Here is a 15,950-nt window from a genome sequence, read left to right on the forward strand (position 1 = left end):
CAGCCCTCTTGGGGATGGAGCTTCAGGTCAGGATTCTGTTGTGCTTCCTGCTGGTGCTTACAGAATTCAGAGGACTGGACAAGAGCGGCCCTGTAGGTTCGGAGAGGGGCTCCTCCTCATGAGTTCCCCTCTTCCTGCCTTGTGGGGCTGCTGAGGCCTGGAAGCCTTTGCACCCAGCCCATGGACTAACGCGTTCCCAGTTGTCATGCCTGGAAGGGGTCTGCTGCCGGGCAGGGTGGGGAGGCGTCGCAACATTTAACTTGACACAGTGGAATTCAAACTCCGACTGTGGACAGCAGAACTACAGAGTGAAAGAAGGGCTGTTCTCATTAATGTTGTGGACAGGCCCCGAGGGAAGCAACGTGGAGCTGTGTGGCAGGTACACTTGACCTTGAGCCTGAGACTCACCGCTCATCTGTGTCCTCATCCAGCCCTGGGTCATCTGGCCCAGCTGACTTACCCTTTCTGCCTCACGGCTCATTCGTCACGAGTTCATCTACCCCACAATTAGCGCGCTGGTGGGCCAGGCCCAGTGCTTGGTGTCAGGCCTGTGGAGCTCTGGCTCTGGCTCTCAGGGGTCTTGGCTTGACGTGGAATCGAGGGGACAGGGCAAACAGGTGCCTGCAGACTCGGCCTCAAATTTTGGACTTCCGACTTCTCTAGACAAATAGGAAGATTTGGCAATAGTCCCCAGGAGTTGCCCTCTTTAAATGGCAAGGGCCCACGTCTCTATTAAAAGAGAAAGAGAGAGGCTGGGAAGACTGCGTTTTCAGCATAATGAGAGAGTGCGCAAGCGGGATCTGTCCTGTCCTGTTGAGGTCCACCTTGGGGCTCCTGAGTGTGACCCCTGCCCCTTGGGGTACAAACGCTGAGTGGAGCCATGGGGTCCAGGGCCCGAGGTGCCCCCTCCACTGAGTCCTCGGCAGCAGACTGGCCATCTATTCATCAGTGTTGCGAGCCAGATACCGTACTGGTGAACTGCTCCGCGCCACGGTCCACGTTCTGTGCGAGGGACCCTGAGTGCGGGAACTGTGCTTGAACGTGACCAGAATGTGCTTATGGGAATGCCTGTTGGGCCCAGGTGGTATGAAGCTTCCTTGCCCAAACTTTCCGGCCAAACACCGCTTCCCTCCAGGATCGGAATCCTCTCCCTCCTCCTGGCTACCACAGCTGCCACCGTCTTACAGCCCCGGGGACCTCATCAGCCTGTGGGGGCCATGGGGACTGCCTCTTCGTGGAGGGTCCTGTCAAAGGAGACTTTTAGGAATGGCATCCTGGTGGGCTTGAGCTGAAGGAGTGTCCCCACCCGAGACCCGCCTGAGGCAGCTCTGGGGAGGGCTGGGGAGTCTGGCCTCTTATCTCACACCATTAGGCTTATGGCAGTGCTGCCAGCAGACAAAGGCTCGAAGGGGATTAGGGGTAATTACCAGGCCAGCTCTTTATTCCCAGGCTTTAATGGGCCCAGCCACTGTAATTGTACCTGCTGGTGTCAGGCTGTTCCCTCCCACCCAAAGGCAGGCCCTGGGCTGGGGTGTAGGTATGGAGGGGGGCAGGCCCTGTTGTTTGCCCACCTGCCCACCTATTGCTGGGTGGCGAATGGAGTGTCAAGTGGCCTTAGGGCAGCTCAGTGTGGCAGAGCAGCCTGGCAAGGACAGGTGATGAGCCCATGGTGGGGGAGACAGAGCCCAGGGTGCACTCCAGGCCTGCTGAAGTGGGTGCGAGGGCCCCCTACCTTGTTAGGTCCTGAGCTGCTCAGGACTCTTGATCCTTACTGTGGGGTTGTCTCTGCAGCCCGTGGGGCTGGCCGTGTGTCCAGAGGGCTGGACGTTCTGGAGGGCAAGGCCGTTGAGGATCTTTCCCAGCTTCATAAGGTGGGACCTGCCTTAGGCATGTGGGAGGGGTGGGGCTTTGGCTCTGGGAGGCTTGGCATGGGTCAGGGAGCGCCAGCCTTCGCATCCTGGGTGCAGTGGGCTGGGGGTGGGGGGCTCAGGTGGTCCTGGCTGTGGCCATAGGCACAGGCTGGGAGGCCCCAGGGTTCTAGCTGAGGGAGCTCACCCCAAAGCCACAAAGGAACCGCTCTCTTGTCCACGGAATCCCCGCTCCGTCCCTCTCCCCCTGAGCAGCCTTTGCCTTGAAAAGGCTCAAGGAGGGTTCAGCAGAGTGCACTTGCAAATTCGACCTAGGCGTTCTTTTAATCCTTTCAGGGAGCCTGTAAGGTGATATCGGTGGCGGTGTTCTTATTTCTTAGAATTATTTTTCCAGTCATTCACGTGAACTCAGTGCTCCATATCGGTTTTCCACCTTAAGTAAGAGGATTACAAGCGTTGCATAATGCAGGCCCCGAGTTAAGTGCTCCGGCCTCAGCACCCTGTCACACGTGTAATTGGGAGTGATTGCTAGTGTGGGGTTGGAGAAAGGCGCCCCTTCTGGGGGGTGGGGGTCGGGGCCTCGTGCAAGCCCCTGTGGGCAGGCAGAGTGAGCTGAGTGACTGGGCCTGTCTATGTGCACGGGAGGGGTGTGTCAGGCATCTTTACCTGGGCACCACTGGAGGGGCAGCATGGTGTTGCTTTGAGGCTGCTGCAGGTGTGGTAGGTGACAGGGGCAGAGCTGGCTCTCTGGGGACAGCAACGCCTGGTGTCTCAGATGTCGTAGGCTCTTCTACTCCCTGGCCTTTTCGTCACTTGGGGGACAGAGGGTCCAACCCGAGGCCCTCAGTCCCTCTGAGCTGACTCCTGTGATAGCTTTGGCCAGGTAAGGTGGACGCTATCTCCTCCGGGCGGGGGTGGGAGCAGTGGTTGGGTGGGAGGACTCACCTCCCACGGGGAATAACTCTCTTAGGGCCGCATCCCTTGGCTTCCCACCACTGGCGCTCTGGGTCAGGTACAGGGCGGCTGCCAGGCTGAGGTGGCACAGATGCCCCTCGGTCCAGAGTGTTGCTTGTCAGTGGGGGGCTGAAGAGCAGAGAGGGACACCTTCAGCCCTCCAGGAAGTTGCTGAGTCACAGGGAAGTGAAGGCATTTTGGGGACGTTGTGTTGGAGCCATTGAACAAGCCACTTCTGCGTCTTTTCTCTGTGTGGTCACCTTTCAGTCATATATGACACCTGCTCTCCCCAGGTTTTGACGCCTCCTTCCTGGGGTGTGAGGTGGGAAGGCGGAAGGAACTTGGCTCTTCTTCCAGAGCTGGGGCTGAGAGGAGGCTTCTTGTGGAAGGGGGTGGGGTGGGGGGAGGGAAGGGGCAGGGCGATGGGGCACACTTGGGAGCATTGTAAGGTCTCCTGGGCTTCTGTCCACAGTGCTCCAGGGTCCTCTGTACCCCCAGCAGCAGGCTGGGAAGGGAGAGGTGGTCTTGACTTCCCTCCCCCTGGACAGTTCTCAGTCCTGCCTTGTCCTCCACGGTCACCACTGTCCCTATGGAAGGGAGAAGAGATTCGGGGCCCACTACAGCCATGACCCTCTAAGACAGGATTTCTCTCCTGGGACAGAGGGGCCAAGAAATCAGAGGCGATGATCTGCAAGAACAAGGCAGGGGGGCGTCTCTTGGGGCGGGGACAGGTGACTTGGACGTAGGTCACACCATGAGATGCCCCAGTTGATGGCACTTGTTCTTTTTTTCTTACCCTGATGGAAATTGACCCATTTTCAGTGGGGGGCAGAAGCAGTTGCCAACGAGAGAAGGACAGGAAGCAGAGGCTGAGGACGTCACCAGTCTGCTGGGCTCCCAGTCTGCTGGGAATGCCTGGCCCCGGGCCCCGTGCGGCAGTTTGCTCAGGGTCAGCTGCTGCAGGGGGCGGACTGCGGCCCAGCCACACACGCTCGTCCAGCAGGTGCTGCACAGGAGGTCTTGTGCTCCTCCCCGGGGGGTCAGAGGTGCGAGAGACTTGCCCCTGCTCTTCAAAAGCTTGCTGGTAGGTTGGATGGGGGTGGAGGGGAGGAAGGAGGACATACGTACCTGAGCCCTTTCCTGGGCTCATGGCTCCCAGGCGCATGTTCAGGGATGCCCGACATGCAGGTGTGGCTGACCAGGGGCCAGAAGATCACTCACAGGTAGGTCATCTCACCCGGGCCCATTGCTGGGGACAGGCTAAAATAGAGTGTGTGCAAGTGTGAATGTGTAAATGTGTGTGAGGTTGGCTTTCCCAATCCGCTTGCTGGTAGGTGCCATTTACATTTCTGGACCTGTGATCCTGTTTTCTCTGGGCTTGAGAGGGTTAGGGACGAAAGGAGGGGCATTTCCAAGGCCCCCAAGTTAGATGGCCCTCAGCTGGATCCCGGAGTCTTCCAAGTTCTTGTTGCTGACCTCCTTTGTCTGTCATCCCCCAGATGAGAAGGCCCCGGGAGTGAAGCCCCCTAAAGTATAAGCTGGGAATTCCCTAAAGGAGAAAATTTTCAGAATTGTTTTTGGTGGTGGGGTCCAGTTTTGCAAATGAAATTAGACAGTGTCTTTAAAATTGAGATGCTGCCTAAGAAAGCTGCTTTGGTTAAAACAGGGGAGGGGCTAGAGCCTTATCCCACCCTCTGTCAGCTCCTGAGGCCCCGCCACACAATGCTAGGGCTCTTTGGGAAATGGCTCATCAGGCACTCTCCTAAGTGCCGAGCTCTCTGGGTGAAGGCGTGGAGGTGAAGATCACGGCCCGAGAATCAGGCTGTCTGGGTTCAATTCCTGGATCTGCCACTTGCTGGTTATTGTGACCGTGGGCATGTTTCTTAATCTCTCTAAGTCTCCTTTCCTCATCTGTAAAATGGGCATAATAAGAGGACACCTCACAGATTTGTTACGAGGATTAAATGGGTTAATCTGTGTGGAGTGTTAAAAACAACCACTGGCACATGCGCTGCAAGGTCAACAGTCACGGATGGGCAACTCCTGAGCTTTCACAAGGCTCCAGCCTCCCGAGACATTCACGCTGGTGGTGAGAACTGAAACTGTGCTCGGTGTCGGGAGAGAGAGCCCAGGGCGGAGGCAGGGCCTTGCTCCAGACTCCCAGGGTCACCTCCAGGTCAGACCAGCCCTGGTCCTGCGGGTAATGACCTTGCTCGCAGGTGAGTCACAGTGGAGATCTGCGTCGCTCCCCCAACTCTTTGCTAGCCTTGAAGCTGAGCAGGATTAGTCAGGGTGTTGCGCTCGCTCTCCTGCCTCCACCTGGGGCGGGAAGGGTGACTGGCTCTCAGCTTGGGCTGTGGCACAGCTCTGGTGGGAGGAGGAGGTGGTGGCCCAGCCAGGAGACCTGTTTAGAGTGGCTGTGGACAGACAAGGCACGAGGACAGATTGGAGGGCCCTTTCTGAAGAGGGGACCCTGGCCCCTTGTCCCTCTCCCTTGCCCTGCAGGAGGAACTGAACGGTTATGATAAGGGGCCTCACCTTTGTTGTTAGCACCCCCGCCACCACCCCACTGTTCATTGGCTCTGATTGGAGATACTCAGGGCGACCCCTTTTGTCCCCGTTGCACAGATGGGATAGCTGAGGCCCAGAGAGTTGAAGATGCTTGTGTGGCTGATTCAGGGTCAGAACCCATGGTCTCCTGTTTGTTCCCGTAGAGCTTCCTCGGGGAGAGGGAGTCATGGCCACAGCGGAGAGCAGGGCCCGGGGCTCAGCGTGAGAGTTCTATTTGCTCCATTTCTGGTGGAAAGGCCTCTGTCCCCACTGCACGGGGGCTGCTCAGTTCCACGCCCGCTGTTTAGTGGGCACTCAGGGGCAGTTCGCTGAACAGGTGCACGGTGCTTGGCTGCGTTTCTCAGACGTGACTGAAGCATTCGGGGCGCACAGAACTTGAATTGCGACGTATGCCGCACAAGCAGGAGAGATGTGTGTGCTGCTGCGGGTGAGATGGGTGCATTTCCATCAGGGTGGGGAAAAAAGACAGGTGCTGTCGGCTGCGGCGTCTTAGGCGTGACCCGCCACTACTACACCCGAGTCGTCTGCCCTAGGAGACCTCCCCCGCTTTGTTCACGTAGGCCAGCGATTCTCAACCGGGGTGCTGCAGGCCATTTCAAAACATGCAGTAGTTGACCATATAGTCAGGGGCACTGAGCTCTTTTCCCTTAGATTGTCAAATAAAAAAATGGCAACAGCCTACACAACGATAGTCGTTGGTATGAATGCCCCGTCTTAAACCATAATACATGGGTCATAGAATAGAGCTGCATCTTATTGGTCACATTGCATAATAAGGTTGTGTCTGATTGGTTAATTCTTGGTACCGGAAATATTTATATACAAGTATAAATATCTGATTTTAAAAATACTTTGGAGTAAAAAGGGCAGATAAATTAATCAAAATTGTACCTATTTTTTTTGGGTGTACCACAGAATTTGAGTAGTTTATTGTACCAGGAGGTGAAAAAGGTTGAAAATCGCTGATGTGGATCGGCACCTTTGATTTCTTGGTCCCTGTATCCCAGGAAAGAAGTCCTGACTTGGAAAATAGGCTGGCCTTCCAGAATGTTCTTCACTGCAACTGCATAGCAGACTACAACTGCTCTCTTCCTCTGGGGGCCGTTCTTGGGGTCGGCCTGGGATTTAAGGGGTGACGGGGCTGGGCTATGTGATCCTCTGAAGGACTTTCTGGATTAAAGGGCCGGTGGCCTCAGCGCTACAGCTTCCCCCATGCCCTTCTGTGATCTACCGCGGGATCCGCCAGGGCACCTGCTCCCTGCAGTCTCCAGCTGCTCTGGGCCCCCCACACACTTGTCTTACACGTGTCGACCCAGGTCGGGGGCCAAGGCTGTGCAGTTTGTGGAGCTCAGAGGTCTTCTTACAACACTTTTGTTCAATGTGGGGGAGCTTCCCAGAGCAAGGAAACCATGGGCTGACTTCATGTGATAGGTAAACCGAGGCACTGGGACGACTTCTAGAATTACAGCATGTGGACTTTGAGAGTGCCGTGTTCAGTGGACACTGCTGTGCGCCACACACTGTGCTAGGCCTGGGAATCTGGGGCTCGAGCAGCCTTGGCTGCTGCCTACGGGTGCTGCCTCCTGCCAGAAGCGTTTTCCCAGGGCAGAGCCCACACTGTGCCAGTTCCCATCCCGCTGACAGGCCGCAGAGCAGGGTTTATGGAGCCAGCCCCCAAGGTTGTGAGGACAGAAGAGACTAGTTACCAAACCCTATGCCTTTGCCCAAGGTGTCAAACCAGATTTGGTTTTATCATGGGGACATTTCAAAATTGGATGTGATTTCAAAATAATTCTTTCACTGATATTTGAAAATGAGCAGACCTAAAAGCCCACGCTGCCAACCTGCCTTGGCCTGGGCTAGGCCAGGAGCTGCTTGGTTCTGCCTGCCTGCCCCTCTTCCCCAGTCACTTGCTACACCTCTGGAGGGTTGGGCTCCAGGGATGAGCCCTCGTCTTGTCTTAGGGACGGCTCACTGGCCATGTAGAAGAGCACACCCTGAGAAGGAGCCCAGGGCGTTCTGGTGGGGCCTCCTTTGGTGGTGGCTGGGACAATGACCTTGCTGGGACAATGGCCTTGGAGCCGAGCCTGGGGCACCAGTCCCCAGTTGGCTGACGGCGCTTGGAGAAGTCCCTTTTTCCTGCCAGTCTCAGTCTCCCTACCTGAACAATAGTGGGGGGGGGTGTGCTCACACCAGGTCTCCCCCCGTCTGTGGTTCCTTACACAGCATTACACTCATCCGCACTTGCTGGTTTGTTCAGCCACTGCTCTTCCTAGATTTCACCTGGCTAAACTGGGACAAGCCCACTGCCACTGGGAAACCTGCCTGCCTTGTCCACTCCAGCACACAGCGATTTTCCTTCGTTAGGAGTCCCGCTGACCTGGTCACTGGGCACATACCCCACCTCGTGCTACGGTCCCTGTGTGTGTGTCTGTGTACGTGTCGTCTTCCCCACCTGGACTAGGAGCTCACCAGGAATGGACTCACAGCTAGTTTCCTTCTCATTTCTTTCCCATGGCCTTAGCGTGGTTTGTGGATGTTTTTGGAGACCACAGACGTGGCAGACAACTCAGCAGAGTCACCAAGGCCGATGGAGTGAAGTAGCCCACAGATCACATGTTTTCCTTGAGCTCTAGCAGCTTTCCTCAGGACCTGGCATTAGGTGGGTCGCAGGACCCTATCATGCTCTGGTGGTTTTATGGTCTCTCCCACCTGTGGATTGCCACGGCACAGCTGTCCTCTGTCCTGAGGTCTACCGGGACGGGTGAAAGACAGGAATGGGATGGGGCCACTGGAGCACTTTTGTACCCGCTGTTCCCAATCTTCCCCTACGACAGGTTTAGGGTGGGACTGGAGGGGGCAGAGACAGCTTGGCCAATGCCATGGTTTCTCCCTGCTGGCGGGGCCTACATGTGTGCAGATTGTGGAGATGGGGCCCCTTTCTTCCTGTGCTGGAAACGGGCCCCAGAAAGCTACCACTGGCCCGTCACTTGGGAGGACAGGAGGAAGCATGCACTGCAGATACTGTGAAGTCTGCAGGTTTCACTCAGTTGGGCTTTGTCATCTGGCAGACAGTCAAGTATCTGCCATGCCTGTCCGTGTCAGCCGCAGCCTCCATGGCCAATTCTCTGGTGAAGTATCCAGTCAAGTTTTGGCAATTCCGAAGGTGTGGCAATCTTGGTTCTTGCAAGGGGCCAGTGGGAGCGTTGCAACAGAGGCCCTGTGCCAGGCCTGCAGGACGCCCAGGAGGGAGGCGGAGGGCACCCTTCACAGTTGACATCTGTGTCAACAGCGCCCAGTGACACACCGGGGGAGGACGAGCCTGCGCTTGGCAGGCCAACAATGGGCTGATTGATGAAATGAACTTTCCCCTCAAAGGCCCCACCACTGCCGGGGCGCCTGGGCTGACCGTGGTCTGCCTGCTTCCCCTGGGGGCACCCCCTGGCAGGCTCAGAGCAGGGGACAGGAGTGGGTATTGGTCCATGAATCTCTGGAGCCCGCTTTGAGGTGAGGGGCAGGCTAGCGAGCCAAGGCCTGGTGGGCGGGGGCGATGAACGATCTGTGGGTGGGGGTGGCTGGGCTCTGGGTGGGCGATGTAGCCACAGTGCCTCCCACCTGGCCTGAGGAGGGCGGAGCTTCGTGAGCTGCCGGGGAGGTGTGTTTGTCCTCCAAATAAACGTGGCTCACTTTGTGGGGGTTGCTCCCCTGAAACCTTAGCCAGACTGCACTTCTGAGCTCAGTTCAGCATTGACGATGAAAATCTTGATCCTTCTGCTTGCCCCGCCCCTCCTCCTACGCATACACACTTGTGCGTACGCACAGATACACACGTACACAGTGCCTTCCCTGCTGCAGATACCTGATTCATGCCAGCTGGGAGCGCAGACTGCCCGAGGCCGCCGTGGTGCCGGGGGGGGGGGGGGGGGGGGGGGGTGGGGGGGGGGTGGGGACTGTCTCTGCAGATGTGGGTACTGAGGCCCAGCAGGCCTCAGGCAATGGGACCCCCTGCTTGACTCTGCCAATAGGAACCGCCCCACTTCCTTTTTTATTTTTCTGTGATGTAGCCTCAGATGAAATAAGACTTAAGTCTGTTTTCAGACTTAAGTCACTCAACAGGTCCCTCAAGACAGGTCACTGACCCTCTCAGGGTCTCACTGAGGGCAGTAATGTCAGCTCAGTATGGGACTCAGGGATGTTGTGTGGGTTCCCAGAGAGCAGAGGGAGACAGGGTCCTTCCAGAGCTGATCTCCAGACACCCGCGTTTGGTCAGTGCAACTTCTGTTTGAAACCTGCCCCTGCCCCTTCAGAAGTAACTTTCAGTGGTTGCCCTCAGGACAGAGACCAAAATGCTGTTAGTCAGTCTCTACTCATCTTGTCCTTTAAATGCCATGCTGTGCCCTGTCCGTTTCCTGCACTCCAGCCACGCCGGCCTCTTTCTACAATGTCTAACGTTCAGAGGCCTTGCGGTGGGGTACAGTGTGGAGCCCAGGGGCCCTTTGCTGGGAAGGCCTTGCCTCTTCCAGGGCCCCCCTCGCCCCCCGGGCCTCTCCTACCTCGTTAACTCCTGTCAGTCCTTCAGTTCTTCGAGAAGTTGTTCCTGTAGATATTTTCCATCTTGGTTTTTTATGCGTTGTAAACATAATTGTTTTCTAGATTGTGGGAGGATTCTGTTATCTGGAGTGTTTGTGAGATTATTTCGGTCACCTGATTTATGGTGTCTTATTCCCTTATATGCCTGGTTATTTTTGACTGTGTTCTGGTCATTAATTTTGAAAAAATACTTTAGGGACCATTGTGTCACGGATTTTCATTTGCTGCTGCTGGCTTTGGCGGCACTACCAGCTAAGTTAACCTTGCGATTCTCAAACTCTCCGGTTACGTGAACCGTGAGCAGCAGGCCCTCCAGAGGGCTAGTTTATTTCCGGTTCAGCCTCACTGAGAGTGAAGCCCGCTCGAGGCTCAGCCTCACTGTGTGTGGGGAGTTAAACTCCTCATCGTGGGTGGGACCTAGGCTTTGCCTTTTGTCCCTGTCACCGTAGGAGGTCACCACAGCTGTAGGTCAATGTTACATCTGTTTCTTTTGGATCAGAAAGTGACCTCAGGGCAAAAGTAGCTTTAAGTGCTTAACGTGTCTTCCTTTATCCTTGCCTCTTGTCGATTTTGGCCTGGTAATGAATTCTTCACTATCTTATTAGCTTTTTGATTCTTTTCAGAGGATTAAAAACATTCAGGGTTTTAATTGAATTGAATTTTTTAATCAAGGTATAATTGACATGCAACATTATATTAGCTTCAGGCACAACATAATGATTCAATATCTGTACATACTATGAAACGTCCGCCACAATAATCTGGCTAACGTCTGTCACCATGCATAGTTCCAGTTTTGTTTTCCTGTGATGCGCACTTTTAAGATTTACTCTCTCGGCCACTCTCCAATGTATAGAATTGTTAACTAGAGTCACCACGCTGTACAGTACAAGCCCACCACTTGTTTATCACTCAGGATTTGTGAGGCATCCTCTGTGAGAGGTCAGTTCAAATGAACCAGCTCCTCTTATGAGAGCCAAAGTCTCGTGGTCTAAGTGTAATTCCTCCAGGCAGCCTTCTCTGATGTGCGGCGTGGCTCTGGGTTTCCCATCATGTCCTCTGCTGGCACGATGAGCCCCTCCCTTTGCTAGTTCTCACGAGGTGTGACGTCTGAGTTCATTCGTGTGCTGGTGTGACTGACACCTCTCTCCACCTCCACACTGCAAATCCATTCAGGCCAAGGCAGGGCCCAGGTCTCTTTCGGCCACCGCTGTGTACTCCAGTACTGTTTAGTATTGACCTCCACTGCCTTCGCTGGGTCCCTAAGGTTTGTTTTGGTAGAACTTTTTGCCGTTACTTTGAACATGCAACTCAGCTCTCTCTCACTGTGTATTTTGGATCCCTCTGGGACTAGGAGACTCTAACATGCATGTGACGATTCACAAGAGGACCTGTAACTTCAGAGTCCTGGCTTTCATTCCTGTTCCTTCCTAGCTCTGGGGTCTTGTGTAAGTCTGTTAAATTTCCTGAGCCTCAGTTTCCTCATCTGTAGATTGGGGACATTTGTGTTTCTTTGATTTGGTTTCCTTGACGATGAGGAAGTGCTAGCTCTGCGTGACTGTTGTGGGTGAAGTGGCTGGATTGGCACTGGGCACCCCTTCCAACCTCCTCCTCGTGGACCTTCCTGTGTACAGGTGTTGATAAGGCAAACTGTGCATCTCAGCTCTTCTTACAGCTGACGTCTGATGCCAGTAGATGCTATCAGTTTAGACGGATGCATTCGCGCACAGTTTGGAAGGCAGAGATGAGGTGGAGACCATCTTCCTGGTGCCTGGGCAACAAGCCTGTCATCAGGAAGCATGGCCATGACACCACTGCCCTTTCCACGTCAGAGTCAGGGTCCAGTCACTGGTTCTGTGGGTGTGAAGAGGCAGCGGTGGCAGCAGTGGCAGCGACAGCACTTTGTCCTTGCAGCTATGGCGGCGCGCTCTTGAAGTCAGCGGTTCTGATGGCAGCTTCCTGATGCACTGCGAAATCGGGGATGAGGGAGACTCTGGGTATGACCCATCCTGAGGCACAATTTTGTTTCATCTGTGAGCCTGTGATGTTCAAGAAACACATCTTCTGTTCAGGTGTAGATGACAGTTATGGAAATTTCTGTTCAAAAGGGGAGAAAATGAGGAGCCTCCATACTTTTTGCATTGTGGCTGTGCTGGTTTACTTTCCCCCAGCAGGGAACGAGAGTTCCCTTTTTTGCCACAACCCCTCCATTGGCTGTCTTGTTGTCACAGCCATTCCAACAGGTGTGAGGCAGTATCTTATTGTAGTTTTGACTCGTGTTTCCCTAACAGCTGGTGAAGCCGAGCCCCCTTTCACATGTCATCAGCGGATTGCAGTAAGTCAGACAGAAAAAGCTAAGAACCATATGATTTTACTCATATGTGGGATGTAAAAGTGGAAGCAACAAACGAGCAAATAAGAAAAACAAACTCAGACACAGACAACGGTCTGGTGGTCACCGGGGGAAGGGGGCACGGCAGGTAGAGGGGAAAAGAGGTCGACTATATGGAGACAGAAGAAGATTTGACTTTGGGCGGTGGACGCACAGTGCCATTCAAAACTTATATGATTTTATTAACCAACATCATCCCAATACTTTTAATTAAAATTAAAAAAAAAATTTTAAGGGAGAAAATGGAAAGGAAAAAAGCCGCCGGTCCCAAGCAGTTCTGAAATCCTGCCGGGCATGTGCCATTTGGGTGAAGGCCTCTTCTGTGAACTTGGGCTCCACTCTGAGGCCACCTCTGTTTTCATGAAAAGTCGGAGACGTTTGTCGCTGAGGAGTCTTAGCAGCCTGCCTCTCGTCTGGAGAACTTTAGAGCTCACACAGCCGCCTTTCATTTCTGTCCCCCTCCATCCCCCTCAGTACAAAATGGCAGTGTCTTTGCTGGTTTATCATTCTCCAGAAAGTTGTAGGTCTCCTCTTCCATAGATCTTTCCTCCATTATCTCATTATCTGTTTGGCTTCTGCAGAGATGGCTAAGGGGACCTGTGAGTCACTCACTTAATCATTTCAAAGAGCCTTTTGTGTGGCTGAATGCCCTGACCTTTTGATCTTTCTGGGGTTCTAGGAAAAGGCTGCCCAGCTGCACCCTCAGTTTTTACCCTAGAACCTGCTTCCTTGACAAGAAATCTCTTAATTTTAGTGTCTTTTGCAACCTGGGGAGGCTGAGAATTCCCCAAGTCAGCCGGTCCTGGCCCCTCCTTGATTCGCAGTTCTCCCACCAGTTTCCCGCTCTCCTTTCGCCTTGTGCAATGCACAGCCAGGGCAAACCCGGCCATGGCGTGGGCACTTCGTTTTCTTCTCCGGAATTCCGTGTGAGTTGCAGGTTTTGCTTTTTTTTTTTTTTTTTTTTTTTTAATATATTTATTGATTATGCTATTACAGTTGTCCCATTTCCCCCCCCACTCCACTCCATCCTTCCCACCCCCCTCCCTCCCACATTCCCCCCCCATAGTTCATGTCCATGGGTCATACTTATAAGTTCTTTGGCTTCTACATTTCCTACACTATTTTTACCCTCCCCCTGTCTATTTTCCACCTATCATCTATGCTACTTATTCTCTGTACCTTTACCCCCCTCTCCCCCTCCCACTCCCTTATTGACAACCCTCATGTTCTAGTTGTTTGCCTAGTTTGCTCTCGTTTTTGTTTTATGTGTGGTCGTTAATAACTGTGAGTTTGGTGTCATTTTTACTGTTCCTATTTTTGATCTTTTTCTTAGGTAACTCCCTTTAACATTTCATATAATAAGGGCTTGGTGATGATGAGCCTTTTCAACTTGACCTTATCTGAGAAGCACTTTATCCTCCCTTCCATTCTAAATGATAGCTTTGCTGGATACAGTAATCTTGGATGTAGGTCCTTGCGTTTAATCTTGGGTAATGTAATTATGATGTGTCTTGTTGTGTTCCTCCTTGGGTCCAGCTTCTTTGGGACTCTCTGAGCTTCCTGGACTTCCCGGAAGTCTATTTCCTTTGCCAGATCGGGGAAGTTCTCCATTATTTGTTCAAATAAGTTTTCAATTTTTTGTTCTTCCTCTTCTCCTTCTGGCACCCCTAGAATTCGGATGTTGGAACGTTTCAAGGTGTCCTGGAGGTTCCTAAGCCTCTCCTCATTTTTCCAAGTTCTTGTTTCTTCATTCTTTTCTGGTTGAATGTTTGTTTCTTCCTTCTGGTCCATACCATTGATTTGAGTCCCAGTTTCCTTCTCATCACTATTGGTTCCCTGTACATTTTCCTTTGTTTCTGTTAGCATAGGCTTCATTTTTTCATCTGTTTTTCGAATAGATTCAACCAAGTCTGTGAGCATATTGATAACCAGTGCTTTGAACTGTGCATCCGATAGGTTGGCTATCTCTTCGTCGCTTAGTTGTATTTTTTCTGGAGCTTTGAAGTGTTCTGTCATTTGGGCCATTTTTTTTGTTTGTTTGTCTTGGCGCGTCTGTTACTTTAAGGGGCGGAGCCTTAGGTGTTCACCGGGGCGGGGTAACCTGGTCGCTGCGCTGTGATGCTGTACGTGGGGGCGAGGCCGAGAGGGAGCAATGGCGCCCGCTTCACTCTCCTCCGGATTTCAGTCTTTCACTCCGCTACCCACAATCAAACTGGGCCCCTCTGGTGCTGGTTCCCGAGTAAGTGGGCCTGTGCACACTCTAGGCCCCTGTGGGTCTCTCCAACAACCTCTCCCGTGAGGCTGGGAGTCTCTCCTGCCGCCCCAACCCCCAGGGGCGCTTTCAATCAGAGGTTTGAGGCTTTATTTCCCCGAGCTGGAGCCCTGGGTTGCGCAGCGGTCTGCTTCTCTGCCCGCCGTTCGTCCGGTTTATCTGTGGGCGAATTTGGTGCCGCGGGGTGCTACCGGCCGCTCTGCCTGCCCCACTCTCCGCCACTCTGAGTCCGGCCCTCTGGGTTTATCTGTGCAAATGTGGGACCGCAGGGTCTGCTAGTGCTCGGACTGCCTGCGCCATTTGTCCCACACTCCGCCAGTCTCAGTCCCGCCACAGCCACGCGAGTCCTCTCCACCCCAGTGCCCGTCTCCGCCCCTCCTACCAGTGTGGATGAATGATTATTTTCTGTTTCCTTGGTGTTGGTCCCCCTTGCTGTTCGATTCTCTGTCAGTTCTGGTTGTGCGAGGAGGCGCAGTGTGTCTACCTACGCCGCCATCTTGGTTCTCCGCAGGTTTTGCTTTCCACGTGACTTCAGGGCACCATTTCGCTGCCTCCTGCCACGATGCTACAAGGCTCCTGTTCCTTCCAGGTCACAGGAACCCTGTCCTCATTTCCTCCTGAGCCCTCGCTGGCCGCGCCTTTACGCTCTGTATCGCTACTAATCATTTGTTCACGACAATTACCCTCTACAGTGATTTCGGTTTTCCTAACCATAGTCCTCATCCCTGCTGAGGCCTTGCTCGTAGAGCTCTTAACATCCATATTTCTGCTGACCGTCTGTCCGAGGCAGCCTCTGCTTGGTCCAACGTGCCCCTCAGAGCTTTTCCAGTCTCTGCAACTGCGCAGTTCCAAAGTCACTTGTACTCTCTTAGGGATTTGCTAGAGCATACCGCTGTCCCTACTTCTGATACCAAAGGACATAGTAGCTTGCTATGGCTGCTGTAACAAATGACCACAGCACAAATTCCGAAGGTCAGAAATCTGAAAGGGATCCCTCTGGGCTACATCATGGTGTCAGCAGGGCAGCTTCATTCCTTTCTGGAGGCTCTAGGGGAACTCCCGTTTCCGTGCCTTTTCCAGCTGCTGGAGGCTGCCTGTAGTCCTTGGCTCGTGGACCCTTCCATCTCCCACATTGCATCACTCTGGCACTGCCTCCATCTGCCACATTAGGGGCCCTTGTGATTGCCTTGGGCCCACCCAGATAATCCAGGATGACCTTCTTATCTTAGAGTCAGCCAATTTACAACTTTAATTCCCTTTGCTACCTTAATTCCCCACTTCAGGAAATGTAAAATATTCACAG

The 15,950-nt window shown here is 53.6% G+C and overlaps 1 long non-coding RNA gene across 2 annotated transcripts in view; it reads left to right on the forward strand.

The window, feature by feature from the left end:
* Positions 1–2,490: 2,490 nt before the first annotated feature.
* Positions 2,491–15,950, forward strand: part of LOC139440317 (uncharacterized) — a 175,093-nt gene continuing 161,633 nt past the window's right edge. The window contains exon 1 of one of the 2 annotated variants that reach the window (XR_011650469.1): positions 2,491–2,751. This is a non-coding gene — a long non-coding RNA (uncharacterized lncRNA). The remainder of the gene's footprint in view (positions 2,752–15,950) is intronic. The other variant, XR_011650467.1, reaches the window with a different exon arrangement.

Source organism: Desmodus rotundus, chromosome 10 (genome assembly GCF_022682495.2).
Source record: "Desmodus rotundus isolate HL8 chromosome 10, HLdesRot8A.1, whole genome shotgun sequence".
In the NCBI taxonomy this organism is placed as follows: domain Eukaryota; kingdom Metazoa; phylum Chordata; class Mammalia; order Chiroptera; family Phyllostomidae; genus Desmodus; species Desmodus rotundus.